Raw genomic sequence first — 14290 nt, 5'->3', positions numbered from 1 at the left:
CGCATGGAATTATGAGTTTTTTAGCCTTTACGTGTCAATATGTGTTACTCAGATATCCATTACAATTTCATGCGCGACCTCGACCTGAGACCTTAACAACTATGTTTTGGCATTCGCTTTGCCTTAGTTATGCTTAGGTATTTTTATGGTCAGTCTGCGCAGCATGTAGAATGGATGTTGTAAGTGATTTGAGCTAAGGCTCACATTATTGGGCTAAAGCCCTGAGCTAAGGCTCATATTATTGGGCTAAGGCCCTGACGTTTTAGAGTTAAGACTCATTAACGCGTTTGAGCTTTGAAGCTCGCGCATGTATGTTTTACTTCGTTTTATTTCGTTTTGATGTCAATACAATGTTGTCATATTGCTCAAAATTAATAAAGGGAAGTGTGAAACATGTATGCAAAAGGTAATAGAATTGGGCTAAGGCCCTGACGTTGTAGAGTTAAGACTCGTTAACGCGTTTGAGCTTGAAGCTCGCGCATGTATGTTTTACTTCGTTTTTATTTCGTTTTGATGTCAATACAATGTTGTCATATTGCTCAAAATTAATAAAGGGAAGTGTGAAATGTGACATCTGCGCGGCTAGCTTCATTGTTTCGAAGGACAAAATCATTTTTCTTGAAGTGGCATTCTTTCACGCGCTGGTTGTAATATTTTTCCAGCTTTTTCTTGTACTTGGCTTCACTGATGATAGCCGCCTCTCTGCGCCCTTCAAGTAAGTTGAGATCCAACCTCCTTTCGCGCTCGTTATCAATCTTGTTCATCATGAGCACTCTATGGGATGGGCATCCAATTTCTGCTGGAATCATTGCCTCCGTTCCATAGGTTAGGCTGAACGGGGATTCGCCATTGCTGGTTTTGCTTAATGTCCTGTGTGCCCACAGGACATTAGGTAGCTCTTAGACCCAAGAATGGGATTCTCCCTCCAACCTTTTCTTCAGCCCATTTAACAAACTTTGATTCGCGCGCTCCACTTGGCCATTCCCCTGAGGGTGGTATACCGAAGTGAAGATTTGGTTGATGCGCAATTCCTTGAGCCAGTTTGATAACTTCTTGTCAGTGAATTGTTTGCCATTATCGCTCACAATTTCCATGGGCAAGCCAAAACGGCATATGATGTGGCTCTAAATAAACTGCTTCATCGCTTCGGCTGTGATTTTTGCTAGTGGCTTGGCTTCAACCCATTTTGTAAAATAGTCTACTGCCACTACCAAAAATTTTACTCGCCCTTGCGCTTGCGGTAGGGAACCCACAATGTCGATTGCCCATTTGTGGAAAGGCCATGCGGAGGTCACCGGAATCAAGTTGTTCTTTGGCCGCATGGTGTTTGGCGCATAGCTCTGACATGCTTTGCATTTTTGGATCTCTTTTAGAGCGTCCAAGTACATGCCAGGCCAATAGTAACCTGCGCTCATTGCCTTGACAACCACCATGCGCGGGCCAGCATGTATTCCACAGATTCCTTCATGTATCTCTCTAATCACATAGCTTGCTTCCTCAGCATCTAGGCATTTCATGAGCGGTCCAAGATAAGAGCGTCGATATAATGTACCATCAAGCAGTTCATAGTTCTGTGACTTGTGTCTTATCTTCCTCGCCTGTGCGCGATCATCCGGTAGCTTTCCCTCCTTCAAGAATTCCATTATTGGAGTTATCCATGATGAAGGGGTTGTATGAGTTACAAGGACAGACTTTGCTACCACCGACGGGTTGCTCATTACTTCTACCCTTACATCTTTGCCAAAGTGATCGAAACTGGTTGATGCCATCTTGCTCAGCGCGTCAGCAGATTTGTTTTCACTGCGCGGAATATGAATGATTCTGAAGCTGTCAAATTGCTCGATGAGCTTTTTCGCCTGCTCTAGATACAGAGGCATGGTGTTCTCCTTGGCATCATAAAGGCCATTGACCTGTGCTGCTACCAAGTATGAATCAACATGGGCCTCTAGCTTTTTAACTCCGAATTTGTGCGCGATGCGCAGGCCAGCCAGCAGGGCTTCATACTCAGCCTCATTGTTGGTGCTCTTGAAGTCCAACCTGATGGCGTAAGTATATTCATGATTCTCTGGATCCACCAGCTTGAGACCTGCGCCTGACCCTTCGTTGTTTGAAGCTCCGTCAGTGAACAATCTCCAAACATTTTCTTCATCATTGGCTCGCGGAGGGTCTACCTCGCGCTGAGCCTCTTCAACTATTCCTTCGGGGACTTCTGCGATGAAATCAGCCAAGACTTGTCCCTTTATTGCTGGACGGGGCTTATAGGCGATCGTGTGCTCACCTAATTCCAGCGCCCACTTTGTCAGCCTTCCTGAGAGCGCGGGACGCCGCAAGAGTTGCTGGATGTTGTGACCAGTCAGAACTTCAATGGGATGACCATTGAAATATCTATGAAGCTTGCGCGACGCGTGTGTTAGTGATAAAACTAACTTTTCCATGATGGAGTAGCGCGTCTCAGGATCTGTCAGCACCCGACTCACATAGTATATTGGCGTTTGGATTCCCTTGCGATCCACCAATAATACTGCGCCGATAGCGCGCTCTCCTGCTGATAGGTACAACGTCAAAGTTTCACCAGGAAGTGGAGCTGTGAGCGCGGGCAGATTTATCAAACATTCTTTTATCTCACTGAAAACTTGCTCGGCCTCAGGAGTCCATTTGAACTGGCTTTTCTTTAAGCAGTTTCTCAATGTATTGACAAATGGGGTAGATTTGCTTGCATGGTTCGCTAGGAACCTGTTGATTGATACCAATCTACCATTCAGCTTCTGAACTTCTTTCATGGTGGATGGCGAGGGCATGTCAAGGATGGCCTCCACCTTCTCAGGGTTCACCTTGAAACCATCCTTGGTGACCATTACACCTAGAAATTTTCCCTCTAGTACGCCGAAAGTGCATTTGCTCGGATTGAGCTTCATGTTAACTTCCTTTAGGCGCCCAAGGGTTTCTTCGATGTGTTTGAGCATTTGCTTTTCCTCCCTGCTCTTGATCACCAAATCATCCACATAGACTTCTAGGTTTCTTCCGATTTGCTCGCTGAAAACGGCATCCATAAGTCTTTGGTAGGTGGCGCCCGCATTCTTCAAACCAAAGGGCATTTTTGTGTAACAAAAAACACCCTTGTCGGTTCTGAAGGCGGTATTGTCCTCATCTTGTGGTGCCATTTGAATCTGGTGATAGCCTTTGTAGGCATCCAGGAAACATTTTAGCTTGAATGGCGCCACGGAGTCCACCTTTGCATCGATGTTTGGGAGGGGGTAACAATCCTTTGGGCATGCTTTGTTGAGGTCCTTGAAGTCAATGCACATCCTCCACGACCCGTTACTTTTCTTTACCATCACAGGATTGGCTACCCATGTCTGGTATCGTATCGGGCGGATGATGTTTGCGCGCAATAGATCCTCAACTTGTTCATTCATGGCCCTCGCCTTTTCATCCCCCATGACTCTCTTCTTTTGAGCAATTGGCTCTACAGACTTGAAGGTGTTGAGAGAATGCTGCGCCAGGTCTCGCGGAACCCCAGTCATATCAGAGTGCTGCCACGCGAAGACCGACATATATGCTGTGAGCAACCTTTTCATTCTCAACCTCGTGTCGTCTGATATCGTTGCGCCAATTGTGATCTTCTGCTCTGGGAATTTTGGGTTGAGAATCCATTCCTCTGGCGCATTGTCTGCCATTGGAAGTTTCATTCTCCCCTCCCGCGGAGTACTTGTCACTGCGCACAAATGATCTCTGTATACAAAAGTTACACCTGTTGGTGTTGGGAACCCCAACGCGCCGTGCGCTGGCGACGGTATGGCGTTGAATTGGGCAATCGTTTCCCTACCCAAGATCATATTGTGGCAAGAAGTGGTGGGCAAGACCAGGAAGTTGACAACTTCGGCTCGCTTATGTTTGTCATCCCCCATAGTTAGCTCAAATTGTATTTGACCTAGGGGATGAATGATTTCATTTGAAACACCAGAGATTGGTGCATTCACAATTTCAAGCCTTGCTTGGTCTGCCGGATCCAGTTTTCTGAAACATTGCTCATACATGATGTCTGATTCGCTGCCAGTGTCCACCAGGACTTTTGACACTTCGTAATGAGCAATGTGTGTAGTGATGACAAGAGGACTGCTGATAGAAGGACCTCCCCTGATTCTTGGGAAGATTACTTGTTGCTCGCGCCAATCTCCTTGGATTTGCGTGCTTCTCTTTCTTGATGTTTGCCCTTGCCTTCCTCCCTCGGCTACACAGATTCTTTTGTACTTTTTGCTGGCAGAGGCTCCTTCTGGTTGTTCATTTTCTGGTCTTGAGTTTTTTACCATGTGAGCCAGCTTGCCTGATTTCACATCCTTTTCAATTGCATCCTTCAAGTGGTGGCATGCATCAGTGTTGTGTCCTGTGGACTTGTGAAACTCACAGTACTTGCCACTGTCTGATGGTCCCTTGTAGTGTAGTGGCTTGGGGCTTTTGAACTGGACATTCTCAGTGCTTAACACCTGTGAAGGCGTTTTAGTGAGGGGAGTCCATATTCTTGGCAGAGGTCTGTTAGGATCTCTGCCGCCTTCCCTCTTGTCACCCTCCCCGCGATTACGAACATCTTTTTGGGGCTGGGGTGAGCTTGGTTGCGCCTGCTTTTCTGCGGAAGAAAAACTGGTTGGTTGCAACCTGGACCATACAGAGTTCTGTTTGCCCCTTTTTTCTTTGCTGCGCGGTGACTCAGCTTGATGCGCTCTTTCTCTTGCCCTATCTTGGGCAATTTGTTTTTCATTTCTCGCGAAGACTCGCGATGCTTCCATTAGTTTGGCCCAAGTGGTGGGCATGCCATCTCTGCTTACGAGAGCTCGGCGGAGTTGATCACTGCGCGCGCCTTGTATAAAGGCCACGCGCAGGAGTTGCTCAGTTATACCTCCGATTGCCAGAGACTCCTGATTGAAACGTGTTATGTAGTCTTCAATCGTTTCATCATTCCTGCGCACGCAGTGCATGATGTCATCAGGGTCGCGCGTGTGTCTGCGCTGCTGTACGAAATGGGCTTGGAACTTTTCCAATAGTTCCTCGAACCCATCGATTTGCCCAGTCGGCAAGCTCTCGAACCAGGCACGCGCCGCGCCCGTGAGGCAGCGAGCAAACATGTGACACCATGTTGGCATCGTCCAGCTCTCTAGGTTTCCCGTGTTGTAAAAACCTTGCAAGAAATCGTCTGGATCTGTTGTGCCGTCATATTTGCCCAAACCACTTGGCATCTTGGTTTTGTGCTGGATGGGAGCCTTCGCGATGCGCTCAGTGAACTTTGAATGTTTCACCAAGATGGCTGGTCTATACGGTGTGGTTACGTCCACTTGCCCTCTAACTGGTGGGCTGTACGGCATGTGCAGATCCAGATCGGCTCTGGCTCCAGGCGCCATGTTCACAGGCGCGCGGAGCTGTGAGCCTCCTGCATGAGTATCTCGCGTCTTCCTCATGCTGTGCACTTCTTCATCACTGAACTCAGTGTGTGCAGTGTGAACAGAATGTCCTTCTTCCGGCGCGCGCGCCCTTTTTGTTCCATGGACAGTTTGCTTATCAAACGCTTGCCTTTGTGTTAAGTCGGCTAACTTTTTCTGTTTGACCATCTCATTATACTTGTCCATTAGACGCCGCTGCTCGTTTATGAGCCATTCTTTAGGGTCATTTGTTTCATCTTCTGGACCCATTGGTCCTTTTTGTTTCGCGCCGGCAAGATTTTGTAACGTGAGATCGTCTGGAGGAGTTTCAGTCTGGCCATGAGGAGTTGTGATGAAGGGACGGTTACTGGTGGTGCGCGTAGAATCACGCGGCACCCTCAGAAACTGTTGTCCCTCATTAACATCCTCACGTTCAATATCCTCCAGAACTTGATCAACGTTACGAACGCCAGAAACCATGGTGAAAATTTTTTTTATAGATCTGATGAGATCTTGTTGCCGTTGTAACAGTGGATGGCGCCAATGAAGAAACGTGGATCGACTCACTGGTAGACGATCTACTTTCCTCGGGTGTGATTATGCTTCTTCACCGATGGATCTCTGGGATCTGTGTTCTTCCACCTACAAAATGAACAACACCGTCAACTTACCCCTCAGAAAGGGACAGAGGGGTCCTCTTTGGGGTAACCCTCCGGTGTGAGAATAAGTATTTGTAGGAGAAGATAATGTTATGAGAGTAAGGAAATCTGGAGAGTATTGCTTAACAGCTGAATACTCTGTACTTGGATGTGATTGGATGTGATTGAGTGTGTTTGAATATGATTGAATCTCTCCTTGTGGAGTTGATGCTGTATTTATAGTGCTAGGGTTTCCACTAATTGGGCTCAGCCTTGTTGGCCTCCTCCAATTGCTCTGCGCCACGTGTCCTCTGGGACACCTGGTGCTTTCTCATTGGTTATAATCACGTGGTAGCACATGGGTTATGCTGAGTTGTCCACCTTTCATTTGGCAGCTGTCAACATCAGCATATTCTTATTCCTTAAAAAGATACCTTCTGGAAGGTTGTCTGACGTGCACAATCAAGGTTGCCCTAATCCTGATTTGGATAAGGGCGAGGTTGATTATGTGCATGTATGATATGCGCCTATCCTGAGGATGCGCGAGGTCTTCTGTTTATTCTCACGCGCAGATGTTTCATGCGCAGATGTGATATGCACAAGCATGTGATATGCGCCACGCGCGGATGCGCCACGCGCAGATGTGATGTGCGTGAGCATATGTGATGCGTGAGCATATGTGATGCCTGAGCATGTGATGCATGAGCATATGTGATGCATGAGCATGTGATGCATGCGCCATGCGCATAGGTTTTGGCTTTGTGCCTTCATAAAGTCTTGATTTCAAGCCTCTTGTCTATATCTTGTGGGTTGACCCGCCTCGCTCGGTGTTGAGGCGGGTACATACCTCTTCAGTTCTGTTGAGGCCATCACTTGCTGCTGCATCAAAGCAGGAATAATGCATTGTTGTTGTTGTAATAAAAATGTTTTTAGTAGAGAAGGTGAATGTAGCATAAATGTAACGAGCTTAAGCCTTAAGCTGTTGTATTATATAGTTATTGAATTTTTATTTATAAGTTATAATCATTAGCTAAAAACATGATACCACCAAAACATTATCTCATGACATGTAACTAACATCTAATGTTGTAATGAAGCTAGTAAGTCAATTATTATTTATATAAATATATATAAGTTTTATTAAATGTGTAAAATATATATTTATGTAAGTCTGTTTTTTTGTCTTTGTGGTTTGACCTAGAGGTTCACAAATCGGGTCTTTTAAGATATGGGTCTGGTTTTGGTTAACAAAATCAAGAACCGGGTAGGGTCAGGTCTAGTTACAGGTAGTTTCGAGGATTTGGCCGGTTTTTCACTGGTTTTTGGCCGGTTCGGGTAGAGGGGGAACTAGTTCCGTTTAGGTTCCAGGTTCGGATATGGCTTCTCTGAGGAACTAGAACCGGTCTCTACCCAACGATTCGGGTTGGGTGGGTCCAATTCTAATTCGGGTACACCGGGTTAGGTCCGGAACCGGTTTTTTTTTTCATCTCTAGTTTGATCATTTTAATTTGTTTGATATTGTAATCAGTTCAGTATTTGGTCATATCAGCCACTATGGTACCATTCCTAACACCATTATTTAAAAAAAAACAAGTTATATTTATAAATGTATGCAGGTAATATATTAATAAATAGTAAGCAGGCTTAAACCTGAACTTTTGGCATTAATGTTTGAAACTAGACAAGATCGAGCTTTTGACATAAAGCGTGAAACAAGACGAACTCATTGGTTATAATCACGTGGTAGCACATGGGTTATGCTGAGTTGTCCACCTTTCATTTGGCAGCTGTCAACATCAGCATATTCTTATTCCTTAAAAAGATACCTTCTGGAAGGTTGTCTGACGTGCACAATCAAGGTTGCCCTAATCCTGATTTGGATAAGGGCGAGGTTGATTATGTGCATGTATGATATGCGCCTATCCTGAGGATGCGCGAGGTCTTCTCTTTATTCTCACGCGCAGATGTTTCATGCGCAGATGTGATATGCACAAGCATGTGATATGCGCCACGCGCGGATGCGCCACGCGCAGATGTGATGTGCGTGAGCATATGTGATGCGTGAGCATATGTGATGCCTGAGCATGTGATGCATGAGCATATGTGATGCATGAGCATGTGATGCATGCGCCATGCGCATAGGTTTTGGCTTTGTGCCTTCATAAAGTCTTGATTTCAAGCCTCTTGTCTATATCTTGTGGGTTGACCCGCCTCGCTCGGTGTTGAGGCGGGTACATACCTCTTCAGTTCTGTTGAGGCCATCACTTGCTGCTGCATCAAAGCAGGAATAATGCATTGTTGTTGTTGTAATAAAAATGTTTTTAGTAGAGAAGGTGAATGTAGCATAAATGTAACGAGCTTAAGCCTTAAGCTGTTGTATTATATAGTTATTGAATTTTTATTTATAAGTTATAATCATTAGCTAAAAACATGATACCACCAAAACATTATCTCATGACATGTAACTAACATCTAATGTTGTAATGAAGCTAGTAAGTCAATTATTATTTATATAAATATATATAAGTTTTATTAAATGTGTAAAATATATATTTATGTAAGTCTGTTTTTTTGTCTTTGTGGTTTGACCTAGAGGTTCACAAATCGGGTCTTTTAAGATATGGGTCTGGTTTTGGTTAACAAAATCAAGAACCGGGTAGGGTCAGGTCTAGTTACAGGTAGTTTCGAGGATTTGGCCGGTTTTTCACTGGTTTTTGGCCGGTTCGGGTAGAGGGGGAACTAGTTCCGTTTAGGTTCCAGGTTCGGATATGGCTTCTCTGAGGAACTAGAACCGGTCTCTACCCAACGATTCGGGTTGGGTGGGTCCAATTCTAATTCGGGTACACCGGGTTAGGTCCGGAACCGGTTTTTTTTTTCATCTCTAGTTTGATCATTTTAATTTGTTTGATATTGTAATCAGTTCAGTATTTGGTCATATCAGCCACTATGGTACCATTCCTAACACCATTATTTAAAAAAAAACAAGTTATATTTATAAATGTATGCAGGTAATATATTAATAAATAGTAAGCAGGCTTAAACCTGAACTTTTGGCATTAATGTTTGAAACTAGACAAGATCGAGCTTTTGACATAAAGCGTGAAACAAGACGAACTTCATAGTTACAAGATGTAACATTTTGAGCATAGTTTTTAAAAGAATGAACTACTGATTAGCGCGTATGTAGACAAAATTATTAAAAAATATATATAAAAAGCAACAACAAATCATGCTCCTAACTTCGCAAAACAAAAAAAAATACAAAAAAACAAAAATGCGCATATTACGGGTTTACCCATATAACTTTTCCAAATCATCCTTAAACTTGGCCTTCAGTTGTTCCCTCTTCAACTTAAGAGCAGCCATTACTAATCCCGATTCAGGACACGGGTCCGCCATCAGCTTTATCTTCGCAGGAAGTTCAAACTTATCCAACTTTGCTTCTTTCCCTACCTGCATTATCGAAACACATGTTTAACATAACGAGGGGGTGATTACGAACACGTCGAAAACTTCAAGGGTTGAAAATGTAAATATTTAACGAACCTTGTTAAGAGATTGTTGAACTTCAGAAACAGTTTCTTTTTTATCACACAAATCAGCAAAATCATTATAAGGAATACCCGCGCTCTGGGCCCACTGCTCGAGAACTCCATGTGCAGGGACTACTAATGCAACACAGTAACTGTGGAAGGGGTCTGCGTGTAACATTACGCTTTCTACATACTTGCTCGATACAAGTGCTGCCTCAACCTGTAATAAAATTAATTACACGGATGGTTCCTGTGTTATGCAGTAATATTGGTATGCAATAATATTTTTTTAGTTTTAATGATTAAATAAATATGTAAATTACGAAACTACCCTCTTGTGTCTTGCACATGACCAGATTTAATGAGAAAACTTAACGGGGTTAGTGCCAAAGGACGTAACATGATATGGTTTTTAAGCAAACATGATGCTTTATGTCATTAAGTTTGTTAAAGTCAACCATTGAAAAAGCGTATAAACATAAAAGACGACGTTTGCTATTGTGTCTATTATTAGTTACACGGATGGTTCATGTGGTATGCAGTAATATTGGTTTTGGTCCCGAAGTTTAAAAAAATTACCTTTCCTAAGGAAATGTACTCTCCGTGTTGGAGTTTTACGATATCTTTTTTACGGTCGATAATTTCAAGGCATCCGTCAGGGTGAAACCTACCAATGTCTCCGGTGTAGAACCAACGCATACCGCTTTCATCAACCTGCAGCCAAAAAGTCAATGCGTTAAAAAAGTTAGAATTTAAAGTCAACATGAGCAATGTGAATGTGATGATGATGATCATGAAATACGAACCTTGTAAACCTCGTTTGTTTTTTGTTCGTTGTTGAAGTAACCAGCGGTTACACTGTGTCCGCCAACGACAACTTCGCCGCGTGGCATTGGTTTGTCTGATGTTAAGTAGCCACCTTCATCCCATGAAACAAGCTGCAATACAAATGATAAAAAAAAACATGATTATATAAAAACATATATTTAACTTTTTAATTATGATTTTTCGTACCTTAATATAGACACAAGGAAGAGGCGGACCGACACGACCAACAGAAGTATCATCCGCCTCAGAGAAAGCAGCTCCAGCACATGTTTCTGTCAACCCGTATCCTTGACCAATTGGAGCCCTTGAAAAAAATACAAAAATATAAATTTTTACTATCCAAAATGACTATAAACTATATCTTTTGGTATAATGTTAGTTGTGGTTTTAATGAATCATTAGCTTTGATTATGTTTTATTTTACCTAAGTTTTCAAACAAACAAATTCTATAAAACAACTTATAAAGTAAAGATACAAATCAACTATATACTAAGTACATACTATTAAGGCTTGTAAATGAATCGAACATTCAGTGAACCGTTCGACAGGGAGTTCGCTTGGTTTCGTTTATTTAACAAACAAACGAACATGAACACAGTTGTTTGTTCATTCAGTAGACAAACGAACATGAACACGTGTCTCATTCGTTCATTTATGTTTGTGAACATTTATTCTTTTAAACTTGTCAATGTTCATTCGTTTACGTTCATTTATGTTCGTTAGTTTACGTTTTTTAAAATTTCGTTAATATATTAATTCATTTAAGCTTTTTAGGTACCACTACTATTTAGTCTAGTTTTATAAACATTTTAGGCCCCATACATTTACTTTTAACTGGCTTTAACTAAGTTATGTTCGTTCATCCATGTTCAGTTATGCTCGTACATTTACGTTCGTAAACTGTTCATTTATACAGTTTGTAAAAGAACATTAATGAACATGAACGCATTCATTTTTTAATGAACAAACCCCGTTCGTTTAATTGTCCGTGTTAGATTGCTCGTTCGTTTGAAGTTAAACAAACAAACATGAAAACCCTTGTTTGTGTAAGTTTGGTTTGTTTACAGGCCTAACAATTACTATAAACAATCTAAAAATTGTCATTTGGCTTGAAAATAATCTTTACCCCATGCAGACATTAATAAATCTTTGTGAATCAGCAGCTAAAGGAGCACCACCACATAACATAAACCGAATATGTCCACCGAGTACAGACCGCACTTTCTTGAAAACAATTGCATCCCACAAAATCTTTTCTAACCCCCATGAACCTAACCAACTTCCATCAACTGCTAACAACCGTCTTTGATACGCAATGCTAAAAAGTTTAGTGGTCAAACCACCCTTTTCCTCAACCTACAAAAATTGGAATTATATAAAGTATAAAATAATAAGTTAACTTTGAGATATAAGTTGTTTTTAGCAACTGGTATACAGACCTTTTTTACTACTCCATCTCGAACGCGGTCCAAAATAGCTGGAACAGATGCTAATAAAGTTGGCTTTAATACAGAAGCATCTCCCTTGGTTCCTTTTTTTATTTTATTTGACGTGTCGGTTAAAGTCAATGCTGACCCGTAACCTATTGAAATACCTGCAGTCATCATCACTGTCTGCACAGCATCATGCATAAAAAAAGTAAGAAACATTTTTTTAATGCCGGTAGGTTAAATAAAAAATGCACACAACAGAAACAAACTTTGCATTTTTTGTTCTCCTGATTTTAGCAAGTAGCAGCCAACTTTTACGTTATTACGGATTTTAGCGAACCATGTAACATTTTTTTACAGATTATGTTGCATCTATTTTTTTTTCCATTTTAGTTTATATGTACATGTCATAAGTTTAATAAATAGGTAACCTTTTCAAGCTTTAAAAATTAACATATATCTGTTTTTTGGCCTTTTTCCACATAAGCAATTTTTTGCATATGTGGCAGACTGGCATCTGGCCCATGGCTGGCATGGTAAAACCAGTGCCACATCAGCAAACTACGTGTAAAATGAGATTGGTTGCTAAAATAGTTAATAAAAAGTTTTTTGCAAAAACCGAGAAAAATGTAAAAATTATATCTATTTTATGCAGTTTACACTATTAGAATATATGCATTATGTAACCTCGGCAGCCAGTTCAAATGTATGAGCCAATGGTAAGTATGCCAAGTAGACATCATTGGTCCCGATTTTTGGCACAACTGTCAAAACCGCAGCAGCCGTTGCAACTACATTCCCATGGGTCATCATCACCCCCTAGAGAGTCAACACAACAATATTATTGAAAAATTGAAAAATGATTAGTTGACCCGCGTATAATAACACAATCAGAAGCATAGTCTATAAGAGAATAAGAGAAAAATCAAACCTTTGGTAAACCTGTGCTGCCACTTGTATACATGATGACCGCAACATCTTCCTTGCTAGGTAGTCTTGTGTTAACTTTAGGCTTTAGGCTTGAACTAACTGTAGCCACATTCTTCATTAGCTTGGAATCACAGATCAAGGTTGATACTTTTGTCTGTAAATAAGTTGCATGAATAACTTTTAACAGTTAAAATGTAACCAGAAAAAAAATAAAAAAATAAACAAAAAGTAAAACAAATAATACTTTTTTCTGCACACACACCTCATTAAGAGAGTGAATCAGGGCATCATCACCTAAAGATGCATATATGGTCACAACGGTAATATTCTGCCTAAAGCATCCCTGAAATCATTATAGACTTGTAATAAGTTTTCAATACATCTAGGCTTGTAATCGAACTGAACGGTCAGTGAACCATGCGAAACGAAGTTCGTTTATTTACTAAACGAACGAACATGAACAAAAATTTTTGCACGTTTATTAAACAAACGAATATGAACAAATGTCTCGTCTTATATTTATGTTTGTGAACGGTCATTCATTTTAAGTATTTTTATGTTCGTTCGTTTACGTTCATTTATATTGGTAAGTTTTCGGTTGTTTAAGTTAGTTCTTTACATTTGGATATGTATTTAAATATTTTTTATAGGCCTAGTCTAGTTTTAATAATCTTTTAGGCCCAACATATTGTTGTTTACATTTACTTTTAATTAGTTTAGATCAGTTATGTTCGTTCATCTTTGTTCAGTTATGTTTGTTCATCCATGCATGTGAACGCTGAACCGTTCGCTTATACTATTAACGAACAAACATAGAAAAAACACAAGCACGTTCATTTTCTTAACGAACTAAAACGAACAAGAAAATCCGTTCGCATAAAAGTTCGTGTTCAATAGTTTGCTTGGTTAGTTTACAAGCCTAAATATCCCAAATATCAATGAAAAAATTTAATACAATAATGTATCATCTACCTCAAAAGCAATTAACCACTCTGCGCGCGTATCAGAAAAAATAGCGATCCGTGTATCAGGATCATGCCCAAGACGAACAAGTCCAGACGCAAAGTTGCACGCGCACTCAAAACACTTCTCCAAATGTTTCCCATTCATACTCACCAAGATGCAACTTCTCAAAGTTTCTTCCATCACTACCACTAACAAAGCTTCTTTCTATCAACTTTCGTGTACCAAGAAACCGATGCTGCGAATGTTTCTTACAAGACTGCTCAAACAATGCAGCCATGGTTGTAGCGCCGTCCCACGGGACATCAACTAACTTATCTGATCTAGCATTTTGCATAGCAAGGCCCGGTTCACCACTGGCTTCAACCGGAACACCTCGTTGTTTTACTTTCTTTTTCTTGTTTGAAAACATTGAAGAAAGAACTAGTGGTACTGCAATGGCTGCGAGGATTGCGAGTGCAGCGCCGTAAGTTTTGTCTTCTGTGAAGCTGGATAAGAAACTCTCAACCTCCATCTGTTTGTTTTTCTCTGAATCATCCATTTTGCGTAATCCAAA

At 41.3% G+C, this 14290-nt stretch overlaps 1 pseudogene across 1 annotated transcript; it reads right to left on the bottom strand.

The window, feature by feature from the left end:
- Positions 1-9340: 9340 nt before the first annotated feature.
- Positions 9341-14290, bottom strand: LOC143565569 (long chain acyl-CoA synthetase 8-like; annotated as a pseudogene). The gene is made up of 11 exons (XR_013141096.1): positions 13744-14290; positions 13034-13114; positions 12773-12925; positions 12529-12660; positions 11851-12024; positions 11538-11767; positions 10597-10714; positions 10389-10520; positions 10162-10296; positions 9596-9802; positions 9341-9502 (listed from the first exon to the last, which is right to left on the bottom strand). The product of XR_013141096.1 is annotated as a long chain acyl-CoA synthetase 8-like (transcript).

Source organism: Bidens hawaiensis, unplaced genomic scaffold (genome assembly GCF_021521415.1).
Source record: "Bidens hawaiensis isolate Kalapana, Puna unplaced genomic scaffold, B.hawaiensis_p1.1 tig00022444_1, whole genome shotgun sequence".
In the NCBI taxonomy this organism is placed as follows: domain Eukaryota; kingdom Viridiplantae; phylum Streptophyta; class Magnoliopsida; order Asterales; family Asteraceae; genus Bidens; species Bidens hawaiensis.
Note: the sequence above shows the minus strand (reverse complement) of the source record. Positions and strands in the feature narration are given on the sequence as shown.